Below are 17,712 nucleotides of genomic sequence, written 5' to 3'. Positions count from 1 at the left end.
AAAATATAAAAGAGGTCTGTGTACGAGCGTGCTCATTTTGAAACGTTACGTAATTGATAAATTAGAACATTCCAAAAAATTCCAAAAAACAAAAATGCCTGGGTCCTTTCAGACTTTAGGTTTTTTACCAGGTAACATTTTTATTTTGTTTTTCTTTCTTTACATTGACCAAGTAATTCTCGATACTCATGACGTAATGTTTTGCGATAAGATCTGAAGGTTCGTGTGATTCTGCCTCATTTTGGAAAGTTGATTGTTTTGTTTAATATAAGACGATACGAAAGTATCATTATCGTTCACTCAAACCTGGTAGCCATTTCGCCTATATACAATCCAGCTAATTTCTGTTAAACTTTCATCTCTGATAACATGAGAAATCGTTTAACAGAATAAACAAGAACACTGGTCCCAATTAACTTATGATCGAAATGTCCCATTAAACTATGTTTGAGAAATTACTAAATTCCAGAGCTTTTTTTCAACACACAATGTTTACCAACTAGTTCTGAAATGAATTGAATTAAGTAGAATTTAATTGAAAAATCATTCCCTTCTTTATCACATGTCTTATAAGATGAATATTTACATGCCGTATGTTCACCGAATTTTTCCCTGATACACATGTGAAAATATAGAATGTGCTATTCACCACAAAAAGTTGTTTTTTGATAATTGATAATTTCCCTGGTTATTGTTGTGGTCTGGTCAAGCATAAAAGACATATTGAGATGGTGAAAGAAATTGAACATGTTCCTGTAATTTTATGAAAGTGAATCGAAGCATCAACGCCAGTGATGAAAATTTGGTTCAGCTGCAAATAGCCATCCAATCGTTTTTTTACAGTCATTTTCTACTCAGTTGTTTTTACTCCTTTTCTATTGTCGTCATCGTAAGATGATAATCCGTCGTAAGGGTTGGTTAATGATGATAGTTGGTTAATGATGGTGATATCACATGACCTTCTGAAACCATAACCCTTACTTGATTGATTCAACTTAAATGTTATTTAAGTTTCTGTGGTCAATTTATTCGTTTTTGATTCTTTTAAATTGCTTTAAACGTTTTATCTTTTGTTTTAGTAATAGTATTAATAAAACCAAAAGAAAAATGGCTGGTTTTTTTACCAAAAAAATACGTCTGATGGATGCAAGCACCCAGACGGAGAACGTATACGGTCTTCAGCCCCTGGAGGCAAATATCGACCAGCTTCAGTCCAAAATAAGCTCCTTAACGAAAAAATGTAATTTACACATGTCTTTTAATAACGGGCAAAATCATTAATTCCTAAAAGTCTGCCATGATGGATGGATCTATTGAATTGGGAATTGGTTATCTTTTTAAGATCAAAGCCTTATATTGGAAAAAGAAGGATTTTATTATGACTTTGGAGCAATTAATATCATTTCGTCTTTCAGTAACAACTGTCGTCATCAAGATCGACGAACAAACGGACACGCTAGAGGCAATAGAAAGGCAGCAGCGGAAAAAATTAATGGTGAGCTCTTTTTGTTGCATATACCTCCTCTTTAAGCATTCTTAAAACCAGTACTGGTCTGGTTTTGGTTTTCAAGATACCTTAAGAAGGTTAAACATCAAAGACTCTCTAAAAAGAGAGTAACGCCTCGATACCAAAATCACTTAGTTCTTTGAATCTTTTTTATTAATTTATGCTCCGGCTTTATTTTCCGAAAAATGTATAAACTATGATCGATGAATGTGGAATTCCCACTCATCAAACGTAATCGAGGTAATCGAGTCGTCAAAAATCCTTTCCGGGACATTCTATATCTACTTCAGGCTTTATTTTTCGAAAAATGTTAACTACATGTATATCGTCGTCAAAATGTGGGATTTCCACTCAGTTTTATTTGATTATTTTCAGCGGGGACACAAATTGGAGCATAATTTCCCATCGGGGATGATATTTGAGCCAACTTTTTTCTAGTGGACAATACGACTTTACTATTATTATAATCGTCTATATTATGGTAAAAAGCTAGTGCTTCTTATAACAAAACTTATTTTTTATTGCAATATGCACAACGTCATAAATGACAACAGTAGTAACAGCATCATAAAAAGTAACGAGATGTTTTGATTTTCCAAAGCACGCGAAAATATAAAAGAGGTCTGTGTACGAGCGTGCTCATTTTGAAACGTTACGTAATTGATAAATTAGAACATTCCAAAAAATCCAAAAAACAAAAATGCCTGGGTCCTTTCAGACTTTAGGTTTTTTACCAGGTAACATTTTTATTTTGTTTTTCTTTCTTTACATTGACCAAGTAATTCTCGATACTCATGACGTAATGTTTTGCGATAAGATCTGAAGGTTCGTGTGATTCTGCCTCATTTTGGAAAGTTGATTGTTTTGTTTAATATAAGACGATACGAAAGTATCATTATCGTTCACTCAAACCTGGTAGCCATTTCGCCTATATACAATCCAGCTAATTTCTGTTAAACTTTCATCTCTGATAACATGAGAAATCGTTTAACAGAATAAACAAGAACACTGGTCCCAATTAACTTATGATCGAAATGTCCCATTAAACTATGTTTGAGAAATTACTAAATTCCAGAGCTTTTTTTCAACACACAATGTTTACCAACTAGTTCTGAAATGAATTGAATTAAGTAGAATTTAATTGAAAAATCATTCCCTTCTTTATCACATGTCTTATAAGATGAATATTTACATGCCGTATGTTCACCGAATTTTTCCCTGATACACATGTGAAAATATAGAATGTGCTATTCACCACAAAAAGTTGTTTTTTGGTAATTGATAATTTCCCTGGTTATTGTTGTGGTCTGGTCAAGCATAAAAGACATATTGAGATGGTGAAAGAAATTGAACATGTTCCTGTAATTTATGAAAGTGAATCGAAGCATCAACGCCAGTGATGAAAATTTGGTTCAGCTGCAAATAGCCATCCAATCGTTTTTTACAGTCATTTTCTACTCAGTTGTTTTTACTCCTTTTCTATTGTCGTCATCGTAAGATGATAATCCGTCGTAAGGGTTGGTTAATGATGATAGTTGGTTAATGATGGTGATATCACATGACCTTCTGAAACCATAACCCTTACTTGATTGATTCAACTTAAATGTTATTTAAGTTTCTGTGGTCAATTTATTCGTTTTTGATTCTTTTAAATTGCTTTAAAACGTTTTATCTTTTGTTTTAGTAATAGTATAATAAAACCAAAAGAAAAATGGCTGGTTTTTTTACCAAAAAAATACGTCTGATGGATGCAAGCACCCAGACGGAGAACGTATACGGTCTTCAGCCCCTGGAGGCAAATATCGACCAGCTTCAGTCCAAAATAAGCTCCTTAACGAAAAAATGTAATTTACACATGTCTTTTAATAACGGGCAAAAATCATTAATTCCTAAAAGTCTGCCATGATGGATGGATCTATTGAATTGGGAATTGGTTATCTTTTTAAGATCAAAGCCTTATATTGGAAAAAGAAGGATTTTATTATGACTTTGGAGCAATTAATATCATTTCGTCTTTCAGTAACAACTGTCGTCATCAAGATCGACGAACAAACGGACACGCTAGAGGCAATAGAAAGGCAGCAGCGGAAAAAAATTAATGGTGAGCTCTTTTTGTTGCATATACCTCCTCTTTAAGCATTCTTAAAACCAGTACTGGTCTGGTTTTGGTTTTCAAGATACCTTAAGAAGGTTAAACATCAAAGACTCTCTAAAAAGAGAGTAACATCTCGATACCAAAATCACTTAGTTCTTTGAATCTTTTTTATTAATTTATGCTCCGGCTTTATTTATCGAAAAATGTATAAACTATGATCGATGAATGTGGAATTCCCACTCATCAAACGTAATCGAGGTAATCGAGTCGTCAAAAATCCTTTCCGGGACATTCTATATCTACTTCAGGCTTTATTTTTCGAAAAATGTTAACTACATGTATATCGTCGTCAAAATGTGGGATTTCCACTCAGTTTTACTTGATTATTTTCAGCGGGGACACAAATTGAAGCATAATTTCCCATCGGGGATGATATTTTAGCCAACTTTTTTCTAGTGGACAATAATACGACTTTACTATTATTATAGTCGTCTATATTATGGTAAAAAGCTAGTGCTTCTTATAACAAAACATATTTTTTTATTTCAATATGCACAACGTCATAAATGACAACAGCAGTAACAGCATCATAAAAAGAAACAAGATGTTTTGATTTTCCAAAGCACGCGAAAATATTAAAGAGGTCTGTGTACGAGCGTGCTCATTTTGAAACGTTACGTAATTGATAAGCTAGAATATAGAATATTATTTTATTAGTTTAAAAAATTCCAAAAAACGAAAATGCCTGGATCCTTTCAGACTTTAGGTTTTTTACCAGGTAACATTTTTATTTTGTTTTTCTTTCTTTACATTGACCAAGCAATTCTCGATATTCATGACGTAATGTTTTGCGATAAGATCTGAAGGTTCGTGTGATTCTGGATCATTTTGGAAAGTTGATTTTTTGTTTAATATAAGACGATATAAGACCGAAGTGTGATAAAAGTATCATTATCATTCACTCAAACCTGGTAGCCATTTCGCCTATATACAATCCAGCTAATTTCTGTTAAAGTTTCATCTCTGATAACACGAGAAATCGTTTAACAGAATAAACAAGAACACTGGTCCCAATTAACTTATGATCGAAATGTCCCATTAAACTATGTTTGAGAAATTTGCTAAATTCCAGAGCTTTTTTTCAACACACAATGTTTACCAACTAGTTCTGAAATGAATTGAATTTAGTAGAATTTAATTGAAAAATCATTCCCTTCTTATCACATGTCTTATAAGATGAATATTTACATGCCGTATGTTCACCGAATTTTTCCCTGATACACATGTGAAAATATAGAATGTGCTATTCACCACAAAAAGTTGTTTTTTGGTAATTGATAATTTCCCTGGTTATTGTTGTGGTCTGGTCAAGCATAAAAGACATATTGAGATGGTGAAAGAAATTGAACATGTTCCTGTAATTTTATGAAAGTGAATCGAAGCATCAACGCCAGTGATGAAAATTTGGTTCAGCTGCAAATAGCCATCCAATCGTTTTTTACAGTCATTTTCTACTAAGTTGTTTTTACTCCTTTTCTATTGTCGTCATCGTAAGATGATAATCCCTCGTAAGGGTTGGTTAATGATGATAGTTGGTTAATTATGGTGATATCACATGACCTGAAACCATAACCCTTACTTGATAAATGTTATTTAAGTTTCTGTGGTCAATTTATTCGTTTTTGATTCTTTTAAATTGCTTTAACCGTTTTATCTTTTGTTTTAGTAATAGTATTAATAAAACCAAAAGAAAAATGGCTGGTTTTTTTACCAAAAAAATACGTCTGATGGATGCAAGCACCCAGACGGAGAACGTATACGGTCTTCAGCCCCTGGAGGCAAAGATCGACCAGCGTCAGTCCAAAATAAGCTCCTTAACGAAAAAATGTAAGTTACACATTTTCCAGGTTGTCTTTTAATAACGAAGTCTGCCATGATGGATGGATCTATTGACTTGGGAATTGGTTATATTTTTAAGATCAAAGCCTTATATTGGAAAAAGAAGGATTTTATTATGACTTTGGAGCAATTAATATCATTTCGTCTTTCAGTAACAACTGTCGTCATCAAGATCGACGATCAAACGGACACGCTAGAGGCAATAGAAAGGCAGCAGCGGAAAAAAATTAATGGTGAGCTCTTTTTGTTGCATATACCTCCTCTTTAAGCATTCTTAAAACCAGTACTGGTCTGGTTTTGGTTTTCAAGATACCTTAAGAAGGTTAAACCCGCATTTAGGGGTCATTTACCTCTCGGTAACTAATACACGTCTCCTATTATAACTCATCCCCTGCTATCACTTTATGAAAATATATTCCGAAAGCTGATAATACTGGAGGTACCGCTTCACTCCATAATAGCTTCTATAAGAGTTATAAGAGTATCAAGGTGAAATTCGGCCAAACTGTAAGAACACCTTAAGAATACCTCCAGGGGATGGATGAGTTTCACAGATTTTGATTAAACTGCAACAATAACAATTATGTTAATTTTTTCGTTTCTTTTTTATAGAGGATGGGTACGCACGCCGTCACCACCCATATCACAGACATGAACGCTAATTATTTATTTATTTATTTATTTATTTATTTATTTATTTATTTATTTATATAAATGACAACAGTAGTAACAGCATCATAAAAAGATGCCTGGGTCCTTACAGACTTTAGGTTTTTTACCAGGTAACATTTTTATTTTGTTTTTCATGGCGTAATGTTTTGCGATAAGATCTGGATCATTTTGGAAAGTTGATTGTTTGTTTAATATAAGACAGGGGGGGTCATGCAGTTATTATATAAACACTATGACAATTACTACCGTGGTGGTATATAAACCAAAATTTGGGAAAACAGTTACTCCACCAGTGGACTAACTGCAACTTGGGTGGTGCCTAAGCCCAAAATTGTCGATTTTGGTAGGATATGGTGTACTAAGTGAGCACATTTTTCAATTTTTCACTTAAAATTTTATGTTTTTAAAAATTCCGGAAGCAAAAAAATTCAAACATTTTTTTCGAAAGTCAAAAAAAAATTACAAAATTTTTTCTTCAATCAAGGCATGAAAGATATTTTAGTAAACTTGGAAAATGATTGAGATATTTAACTCTTGAACGGTTGTTAATAAGACGTACCCAGTAAAATGGTATCAAAAATGAGGAATTCAGTGAAAAAATTGCCAAATTTGGCATTTTTGGGGGTGGTATACACCAATTTTGAGGGTGAAATCAGTTAGTACACTATGGAATAACTGCAAGGGTGGTGGTGGTGTCTTTAGAAAATGTCCAAAATTGCAGTTACTCCACATAGTGTCAAGGAGTAACTGCAAGACCCCCCCCCCCTGTATAAGACGATATAAGACCGAAGTGTGACGAAAGTACCATTATCGTTCACTCAAACTTGGTACCCATTTCGCTGATACAATCCAGCTAATTTCTGTTAAAGTTTCATCTCTGAGAACATGAGAAATCGTTTAACAGAATTTACTTTGCTCCAAAGATAAACAAGACCACTGGTCCCAATTAACTTATGATCGAAATGTCCCATCAAACTATGATTGAGAAATTTGCTAAATTCCAGAGCTTTTTTTCAACACACAATGTTTATTAACTAGTTCTGAAATGAATTGAATTTAGTAGAATTTAATTGAAAAATCATTCCCTTCTTATCACATGTCTTATAAGATGAATATTTACATGCCGTATGTATATATATGTTCATGCCGAATTTTTCCCTGATACACATGTGAAAATATAGAATGTGCTATTCACCACAAAAAGTTGTTTTTTGGTAATTGATAATTTCCCTGGTTATTGTTGTGGTCTGGTCAAGCATTAAAGACATATTGAGATGGTGAAAGAAATTGAACATGTTCCTGTGTTTTGATGAAAGTGAATCGAAGCATCAACGCCAGTGAAAATTTGGTTCAGCTGCAAATAGCCATCCAATCGTTGTTTTAAAGTCATTTTCTACTCAGTTGTTTTTTACTATCATTTTTACTATTCTATTGTCGTCACCGTTTTTTGGCTGCTGTTGCTGTTGCTGTCGCTCGTTGGCTGTTATTCGCATAAAACCTGCAAAGAGCATCAACGCCAGTGAAAATTTGGTTCAGCTGCAAAAAGCCATCCAATCGTTTTTTAAAGTCATTTTTTACTCAGTTGTTTTTTACTATCATTTTTACTATTCTATTGTCGTCACCGTTTTTTGGCTGTTGTTGCTGTTGCTGTCGCTCGTTGACTGTTATTCGCATAAAACCTGCAAAGAGCATCAACGCCAGTGAAAATTTGGTTCAGCTGCAAAAAGCCATCCAATCGTTGTTTTAAAGTCATTTTCTACTCAGTTGTTTTTTACTATCATTTTTACTATTCTATTGTCGTCACCGTTTTTGGCTGCTGTTGCTGTTGCTGTCGCTCGTTGGCTGTTATTCGCATAAAACCTGCAAAGAGCATCAACGCCAGTGAAAATTTGGTTCAGCTGCAAATAGCCATCCAATCGTTGTTTTAAAGTCATTTTCTACTCAGTTGTTTTTTACTATCATTTTTACTATTCTATTGTCGTCACCGTTTTTTGGCTGCTGTTGCTGTTGCTGTCGCTCGTTGGCTGTTATTCGCATAAAACCTGCAAAGAGCATCAACGCCAGTGAAAATTTGGTTCAGCTGCAAAAAGCCATCCAATCGTTTTTTAAAGTCATTTTCTACTCAGTTGTTTTTTACTATCATTTTTACTATTCTATTGTCGTCACCGTTTTTTGGCTGCTGTTGCTGTTGCTGTCGCTCGTTGGCTGTTATTCGCATAAAACCTGCAAAGAGCATCAACGCCAGTGAAAATTTGGTTCAGCTGCAAAAAGCCATCCAATCGTTTTTTAAAGTCATTTTCTACTCAGTTGTTTTTTACTATCATTTTTACTATTCTATTGTCGTCACCGTTTTTTGGCTGCTGTTGCTGTTGCTGTCGCTCGTTGGCTGTTATTCGCATAAAACCTGCAAAGAGCATCAACGCCAGTGAAAATTTGGTTCAGCTGCAAAAAGCCATCCAATCGTTTTTTAAAGTCATTTTCTACTCAGTTGTTTTTTACTATCATTTTTACTATTCTATTGTCGTCACCGTTTTTTGGCTGCTGTTGCTGTTGCTGTCGCTCGTTGGCTGTTATTCGCATAAAACCTGCAAAGAGCATCAACGCCAGTGAAAATTTGGTTCAGCTGCAAAAAGCCATCCAATCGTTTTTTAAAGTCATTTTCTACTCAGTTGTTTTTACTCCTTTTCTATTGTCGTCACCATTTTTTGCCTGTCGAAGGTTGGAGCTTGCCCAAGCACATTACAGGCAAAATTAAAAAAAATCAATTTTGGCTCATAGACTTCTTAAAAAGGATTTTCAGACTTTTTTGTAAAAATCTTTTTTGTTCATTGGAAGGTATTCTTTCCAAAAAAACAAAAGTTTTAGAATTTAGGCAAAGGCCAATGCTATATCCTTCACCCCCCCCATATTCAATTTTTTTCGGGAAAAGTCAAATGATTTTGATGGTGGTAGGCCATCATTCATATCAGAAAGTAGTATACAACAGATTTTTCTGACTAGCCACTTTTTCTTTTAGTTTTAGATAAATTCTACTGTTTATAGAAAGAAGTTGATATAAACTTTGCGCAAGTGAAAGAAGTCTTTATCACAAGTTCCTTCAAAGCACAAAATGAGGTTTCTGGCATCAAAGAATGAAAAGTTCATTTTTTGGTCAGCCTAAGCTGAGCATTCAAATAGGTAAAATTTTCTTCCATCATCACCATCATCATCATCATCATAAGACGGCAAAAAAAAAATCCGATTTCGGATTATTTTCGGAAAACAAGTTATCGGTAAAACTTTGGCGCGAAAAATTTTTTCTATTGGAAGAGAAAAGAAACACGTCACTTCATTTATTACGATTTGCGCATAATATGAGAATAATAAAAGAACACTATATAAAAGAAGAAAGTAGTAAAAATGAAATTTTTTTGTTTATTCATTAAATTGAAAGAAGCTAATGCATTGTAAATAAATAGACAGTATAAAAGAAAGTTTTTTATGATTGGTTTTGTTTTGAGGCTTTCTTGTCTGGAGAGAGTTTTTGCGTGTAGGAAAGCAGAGAAATGAACGTCAAAGTGTGGCGTAACATTAACAGAAACTTGGAATCATCATAACTTTTGATTGAGTTATCGAAACTGGACGGAATTTTCGACGCAGCTTCCTCACTATATAATGCACTCATTCACATTATACTAGGGGCCTACTTAGTTCAACACGTCATTTAAATCAATCTGACAAATGTGACGAAAGCTGCAGTGAACAGTGAACATCTAAAGCGACCGCCTCGAATATACTTTCTCAGAGAATAACGAACAGGTTTAAGACATTCTAACGAACAGATTTAGGTGAAATTTCCCGGGGGGTTTACTTAGGCAAAATGGATGCGAACCATAAGGGTACCTTTTTTCAGGCCTGAAAAGTCTCTCAGAGGGGTACAAATTCATAAGTTAGTCTCTAAAAGGGTCCCAAAATCACGAAAATCGAAAATTTTTCTCTAAAAAGGACACGATTTCCAGAAGTTTTGACCAAAATTTGGTGCAAATCAAACCGAAATTTGGAAAAAATCTACCAAAATTTTAGGAAAGTCTCTCAAAGGGTCCCAAAATCATCAAAATTTTGTCTCTCAAAGGGTCGACTTTCTGCTCGGACACCCCGTCACCTCGTAAACCTAGTACCCCCCCCCAAAAAGTGAAATTCCAACATCTATCCCATGTCCACTTTTGGACAAATCCAACTTTGTGTTAAACATTTTTTCGTCTGAAGTTTCAGCCAAAATGAGCTTTTCAACCTCTTTGACTTTAACAACGAATTAGGTTTCTTGATTGTACTTCCTTCTAATCGTCGTTTTAAGCTTATTGGGCTGACCTTCCAGCGCAGCTGGTTTATTCTACTTCATTTTCAAAAAAATTTAAAATTATTCTTCTCAAGTGTATATTGCAGTTCTCTGAATTGAATTGTTTACGCTTTATAGAATGGAATTCTTTAGTCGCATTTTTTAAGGAATCTTTTTTTAATGGATTAAGATTTTTCATAAAAAAAAACAGGGTATCTATGACCTGTGCGTACAATACATTCTCTATATTTTGTGTAGCGCTTCATTCAAAATGCATAATGCTGCAGGAGTCACGTTTCATGCGTCTTCGTCGTTGATGTTCAAGTATTATGCGAAATTTTCGACTTTAAGTCGTCTTGTTAACTTTTTTTCAGATGGGACAGGTAAATTATTGGATTCGATTCCACCGGGCGTTCCTGTCAATCAAGTCAGTAAGTAAATCACTTACCTTGAAATTTGGAAATACAATTATCTTCGTGCAATTTGAAAAATTTAGATAAATCAAGTTGAGCCAATTTCGTCAATTTTTTCTTATTAATTTCAATCCCAGTTAACAGATTTATGACTGAATTTAATATTATAACCCTTTTATCTAATCATACACAAGTCACAAACGCTATATGTTTATTTTGGTTGTTCACAAAACCAATTACTTATGGTGTTTCTTTCATTATTGTTACTGACATCACCCCTTCAAATTTGTTTTTTCAGCTTTTACAGGACAATTATTCGTCCACCGGGCGCAATCCGTGGCCAACGCCAACACCAACACCGGCGATGTCGGGCTTGGCCATTGGGTCAATGCGGATGGGATGTTGCCCCCACGTACGAAACTGGAAAGATGCTTCAATCAATAACGATCGTGGTCGTGGGAGGGGTAGCTGTGGTGATGGGCGAGGTGGTGGTAGAGTTGGGCGTTTGGTCAATTTGGCTTTTATGCCTCCATAATTTCAACCCTGTTCGTTTAGGGAGTACCCAGGCTAGGTTTATTTTAGGCACTTCGCTAATGATATTTTTTTTCCATTTCCAGACACTAAACTCACAGTCATCATGTCTTTCGTAACAATCGTTTTGTTCAACTTGGTCGTTGTGACCTTAAGGACTCATTTAAAAGAAAGAAAGAAGTCTAAATCCAAACGGGAGAGACCAGCGATACTGTTGCGGGAGATTAAAATGTTGGACGAAAGTGCCATGTACTTAACATATCTAACGGATGAAGGGGTTCAGTCGGTCCTGCTACCTGACGAAGACCATAACATATGGATGCCGAAGGAAGGATGGCCATCAAATCTTTACCTTAGCAAGCCTGGACATAAAATCTTGACTGAGGAACAAGCGAAACAAGCAACATGCTGAATGGACCTACCTGTTGAAAAATAGGATAAATAGCAATGGAATAAGAAAGTGTAGTGAGCAGCTTGAATAGATTACCGTGAGTATCAGAGCTCAAATTAGTCAAAAAAGTCTAAAAAAAACAAACATTAAGAACTTTTCTACCCAAATTACCACTATACTATATCTCGAGAAATGCTCTTTTTTCCCTAAAAATGATATAAGGGAATTTCCCCAAATAAGAAAATCCGATTTTTACGGCCAAAATAAATTTTCCGAAAAAAACTGCTCGCCACTTTTTAGAAAACCTTGCCCTCCATCCTTATGCATAAAATCAGGAAAAATTTTTAGACAGTTTTTGGCCCAAATTTGCGAAAATCCGTATTTTACGACGAAAAAAAATTTTCCAAGAAAAATTACTTCAGCCACATTTTAGGGTACCTTGCACTCTATCTTTCTACCAAAAATCAGGAAAAACTAATGAAGCAATTTTGCACAAAGTCCAAAAAACCTTATTTTTAGGTAGTTTTTGGCCCAAATTTGCCCCCCCAAAATTTTTTTCAAAATCGTGCTCCGTCGCTTTTCAGGCATTGCTATTTTGTATTATTGTGCAAAAAAATCAAAAAAACTAATGAGCCAATCCCGAGAAAAGCTGCTAACAGGAAAATGTAAAAGGGAATTTCCCCAAAAAACGAAAATCCGTATTTTACGACGAAAAAAAAAAAAATTTCGAGAAAAATACTTCAGCCACATTTTAGGGTACCTTGCACTCTATCTTTCTGCCAAAAATCAGGAAAAACTAATGAAGCAATTTTGCACCAAATCCAAAAAACCTTAATATTTTTAGGTAGTTTTTGGCCCAAATTTGCCCCCCCAAAATTTTTTTCAAAAATCGAGCTCCGTCACTTTTCAGGCATTGCTATTTTGTATCATTGTGCAAAAAATAAAAAAAAAACTAATGAGCCAATCCCGAGAAAAGCTTGTAACGGACGAACGGACAACGGTCAAATTAAAGGACCTCCCGGTAGGTCCAAAAAGAAGAACTCGAATTCGAATCCGAAATCCGAAATCTACCATTGACAACCAGAACCGAAAGTTTAATCTTGGGAATGGTCAACTATTTACCGACCCTATTATTGCCGCTGATCAGCTTCTTCTAAGAGAATATTCCGAAATAAAGAGACTACGAGAGGAGAACAAGAAGATGAAAGAAGATATTGAAAAACTAAAACCGAAAGTTGATGAATCACCTTTCACAATTTCAAAAGCACATGTCATGACAAACGTATTCCCTCAAAGGAGATCAACTCAGCCAATTTTAAACAGTGGAAGAGTACTGGGAATCTTGACTCCTTCCAGTGGTTATAATCGTCCATGTGACAATTTTGAGCGTGCTAATAACGGACCAGATCAAGATCGCGAAATCGATGACATTCGCGCTCAACATCCCGGTCAAGGTCACGGTCCTAATTCCTTTTCGTCGACTAAAGAACTGTCGAACGTGCTAACCGCACTGGCTCAACTTCAGTATCTTTGAAATCATTCGTAGGCCCAATTGTAAACTTGATGGCTTAAGAAAAATTATAGCATTTTGGGTTTTAGCCTCGTTTAGGCTAAAACTCGTCCCCAGGCCCCAAAAATCAAAATTTTGAAAAACTGAAAAAACGCCCCCAGGGATTTGCCCAAGGATGAAGTGTGCAAAATTTCAACCCAATCGGACCAATTTTGAAGTCTCCAACCTGCCCCAAAGTTTTAGCCTCGTTTTGGCGAAAAACTCGTCCCCAGGCCTCAAAAATCAAAATTTTGAAAAAATGAAAGAAACACCCCCAGGAATTTGCCCAAGGATCAAGTGTGCAAAATTTCAGCCAAATCGGACCATTTTTGAAGTCTCCAGCCTGCCCCAAAGTTTTAGCCTCGTTTTGGCAAAAAACTCGTCCCAAGGCCCCAAAAATCAAAATTTTGAAAAAATGAAAAAAACACCCCCAGGGATTTGCCCAATGATTAAGTGTGCAAAATTTAAGCCCAATCGAACCATTTTTAAAGTCTCCAGCCTGCCCCAAAGTTTTAGCCTCGTTTTGGCGAAAAACTCGTCCCCAGGCCCCAAAAATTAAAATTTTGAAAAAATGAAAAAAACACCCCAGGATTTGCCCAAGGATCAAGTGTGCAAATTCAGCCGAATCGGACCATTTTGAAGTCTCCAGCCTCCCCAAAGGTTTTAGCCTCGTTTTGGCGAAAAACTCGTCCCCAGGCCCCAAAAATCAAAATTTTGAAAAAATGAAAAAAACACCCCCAGGGATTTGCCCAAGGATCAAGTGTGCAAAATTTCAGCCCAATCGGACCATTTTTGAAGTCTCCAGCCTGCCCCAAAGTTTTGGTGACAGACACACAGACACACACACACACAGACACACAGACATTCTCAGATTCTAGCTCAACTGAAGTTGAGAACAATCATGATATTATAATAATAAGAGCTGACAAGGGAGGTGGCATCGTAATCCTCAACAGACAAGACTACATCAACAAAATCATGAACGAACACCTCAACGATGAAAACCAAACACTGAAAACAAATTTTTGGGAAACGACTAAAAACGAAATTTAATGTACAAGAAGAAGTAGAATAGAGATATTGGTTCGAAACAGAAATCAACTTTCAAAAATATTTTAAAAATACACAAAATTTTATTACTTTAAAACTTTATTTGTTAAACTTTATTTAAGTGTTTCCGTTAAGTTGCGCGAATACAAAGAATCAGCGCTTTTGGTATCAGGTTACCAGTCTATATTGGAAGAGAAACTACCGGAGGATAGTGGAATCAAAGTAAACGTAGACTATGCTATAGTCTAAGACAAGTTTCATCTAAAAAAGGAACAAACGTGAAGAGGGGAATTTTTTTACGGGAGTGGCCGTTGTCTTAGACTATATCAATTCGGTAGAAAAGCGGAAATTTTGGATTTTGGTTAGCGGTGTGATCGGCCGGCCCGGTTCGAACAAATGTAAACAAACAGTCGGGTCTGGCCGGTAATTGCCGCCACCAATTCTTGCTGCTAATACAGATGGACCCGACTGGAAAATTATTCCAAAACATAGCGACAGAAAGTTGATCTATATGCGTGGAAATGTTTTATGCAATTCTTTAGCATTTTAGTCTCTTAGCCTCATATTAGTTAGTACTTTAGTTTGTAACTTCTTTGCAACAAGGTGTTTTATGTAAATGGTTTGTTTTGAATTTACTTTTAACAAGCAGAACTCAGATTCAAGCAATATTTTTTTTCATAAAGAGAAGAGAGGTTAAGCATTTCTTTTTTGTTTTTATTTTGAAAGACTGATCTTTTCGTAATGCAAACTTGTATCTTCCAGGTTTAATCTCCAGTGTCTGTGGTATTTTTGTCTGATTGCTTTAGGAAAATTTTATGAAGAGTGACATCTTTCAAATATCACAAACGCTTTTTTTACAAATTAATTGCTTATTTTTTTCTTTGTCAATTTTTTTTAATTTTCATAAAAGGCATAATTGTTGGTTTTTGATTTTTTTGTCTACATATAGTTTGCGAGACCAATATAATTTGTTGTTTTTTTTAGACGCAAGCTTTAGGTAAATTTAGGTTCGGTCGTGGACGTGCCGTAACCAAACAAATCAAATTGTTCCACCTTAAGTCTACCACAACAAGTCCCAAGGAAAATTCCAATAATCATTGCCTGCATGACTTTTTAGTGAATTCGGTGTGAAAAGCCGCAATTAATAATTCGCTGAAAACGTAAATTTCCTCTGAATTGTCGTCGAATTGCCCGTTTCATCTGTATAATTTCGAGAGCTATTGAAAATATGAAAGTTTCAAAATATTCTTGGTAGTTTCAAATAGTGAAATTTGACAAGTAGGTGCTAAAACTTTATTTTTAGAAAGTTGTATATAATATAACAAACTTCCAATGAATTTGACACAAACTTGAATTGCGGACAAAAAAGCACCATTCCTAAAGATGGCCATAAAAAGACTTTTTTTTTAATGCTTTTAGTATAGTTGCTGTTGCCCTTCTGTATTCAATATGGGCATTTATAAAAGGCATTATTTACATCATCATAATTTTGATTTTTTATGAAGAAAGTATAAAGAAAGAATCTTAAACACAATCCATACATGCAAATTTCTAACTCTTAAAAAAAATTGAAGGAATTTTCAGGCAGATTTGTCTCCAAATTATATATATGAAAATTCTTCATTGTTGAATCTTTTTAATTTTGAATACAAAAATTCATTTTTACGTGGGATTTTATGGGCTGTCACTTATGATTTAAAAAGGATATTTGAGTAAGAAATTTAAAACGTGGGTTTATTGGACTAGGGATTTTTGAAAGCTCCGGTTCAGTCAAACGCTTCTCGGCCGCAGGTCTAAAATTGAAATTTACCACACAGATTTTGGGGAATTTTTTTTTACAATATATTCAATCACACAGTGACCCTATATTTTCAATCTAAAGTAATTTTGATCATTGTTCAGGAATTATAATTAAATTTGTAGTTTTTACAAAATTCTTAACAAAAATTTGTGTTTTTGCAGGATATATACAGTAATGGTGTAAATTTTTTGATGAAATTTGTAAAACTACCGGAGATCGGGTAACTTGCATCGTGGAGGAACATGCATTAGCCTGGATGAGTGACCTGGATGGTCATTGAAATACAAAGTTAAAATAAAAAATGGCAGAGAAGAGCTGCGAGCGGATTGCGTAGTTTCATTTGTTTGTAATTTGGCTGCTTTGATTGGTCGTCATTTATGGCTATGCAAGGTACCAACGTCAACGGTTTATCATAGAAAAATAAAAAAATTACCTTGACCTTTTAGATGAATTGGCGTGAAAACTATAATCTTTCAATAAGAATGGTGATTCTGAATTTTCCCCGTAAATTTATAAAAAATTGCAGCTTTTCACCTACAGTCAGAAAATTTTTATAACTTGCATTCTGTGTAGTCTGATTGGGAGCGATAATTTTGCTTTCTCCAGAAGAAGTGGAAATTGAAGTGAAAAAGATTCTTTTCGATAAAATTTTTTTAACATCGAAATGTGTCTAAAAAATTTATGGTTCAATTTCCAATAGACCTGAGGCTTAGAAAAGCATTTTTTGAATGAGCCAGCTGCTTGCTAAAAATATAGTCAAAAAGAAACTTTTTGTTCAGATGTTTGAAGATGCTTGAGTACAGTACTGCTCTTGTATCATAGAAAGTGTCGTTGTTCAGATGTTGTGGAAAGTGTTGTTCAGATATCGTGGAGGGTTATTTCTTCAGTCATAATGGAAAGTGTTGATCAGTTATCGTGGAAAGTGTTGTTTAGATGTCGCAGAAAGTCTTGTTTAGACACAGTGAAGGGTGTCGGTCTGATATCGTGAAAGGTGTTGGTTGAATTTTGTAGAAATGTATTGGTTGAAATTACCAGATAACCATGGTATTTAAAATATGTGCTGGTACCACTACTTTCACTCAAGTGCCAAGCTGAAAAATTTACTATCAAAAAATATAAAAAGATAGCTAAACATCAAACTCAATCAAGCCCAACAAAAAAATAAACAGGAAGTAAAATCTATTAAAATTTAGGCCTTCTTTCTTAGAAGAAACTTTACAGAGATTGAAGATTTTTGACGTGCACAAAATCATACTTGACAGAACTGTGAAAAAGTCCCGGGGGGGGGGTACTAGGGTTGGTGAATGAGGGGTATGTGCGGACGGGACCTCTGAAAACCGACCCTTAGAGAGACCAAATTTTAGTGAAAAAGTGACCCTTAGAGAGACTTTTTCGAAAAATTGTCTCTGATTTTCAAAAATTTCCTACCCTGAGTGAGACTTTTTTGTAATTTTTTCTCTCAAAATCAAATTTGTTTTCTAAAAATCGT

At 34.9% G+C, this 17,712-nt stretch overlaps 1 long non-coding RNA gene across 1 annotated transcript; it reads left to right on the top strand.

The window, feature by feature from the left end:
• The first annotated feature begins 5,457 nt into the window (after window positions 1-5,457).
• LOC136810828 (uncharacterized) lies at window positions 5,458-6,157 on the top strand. Its single transcript, XR_010847162.1, has 3 exons — window positions 5,458-5,489; window positions 5,654-5,734; window positions 6,114-6,157. It is a non-coding gene; the product is annotated as an uncharacterized lncRNA (long non-coding RNA).
• The last annotated feature ends 11,555 nt before the right edge of the window (window positions 6,158-17,712 follow it).

The sequence above is a fragment of the Clytia hemisphaerica genome, unplaced genomic scaffold (genome assembly GCF_902728285.1).
Source record: "Clytia hemisphaerica strain Z4C2 unplaced genomic scaffold, Clytia hemisphaerica genome assembly, whole genome shotgun sequence".
Lineage (NCBI taxonomy): Eukaryota > Metazoa > Cnidaria > Hydrozoa > Leptothecata > Clytiidae > Clytia > Clytia hemisphaerica.
This window is presented reverse-complemented; position numbering and strand designations above follow the sequence as displayed.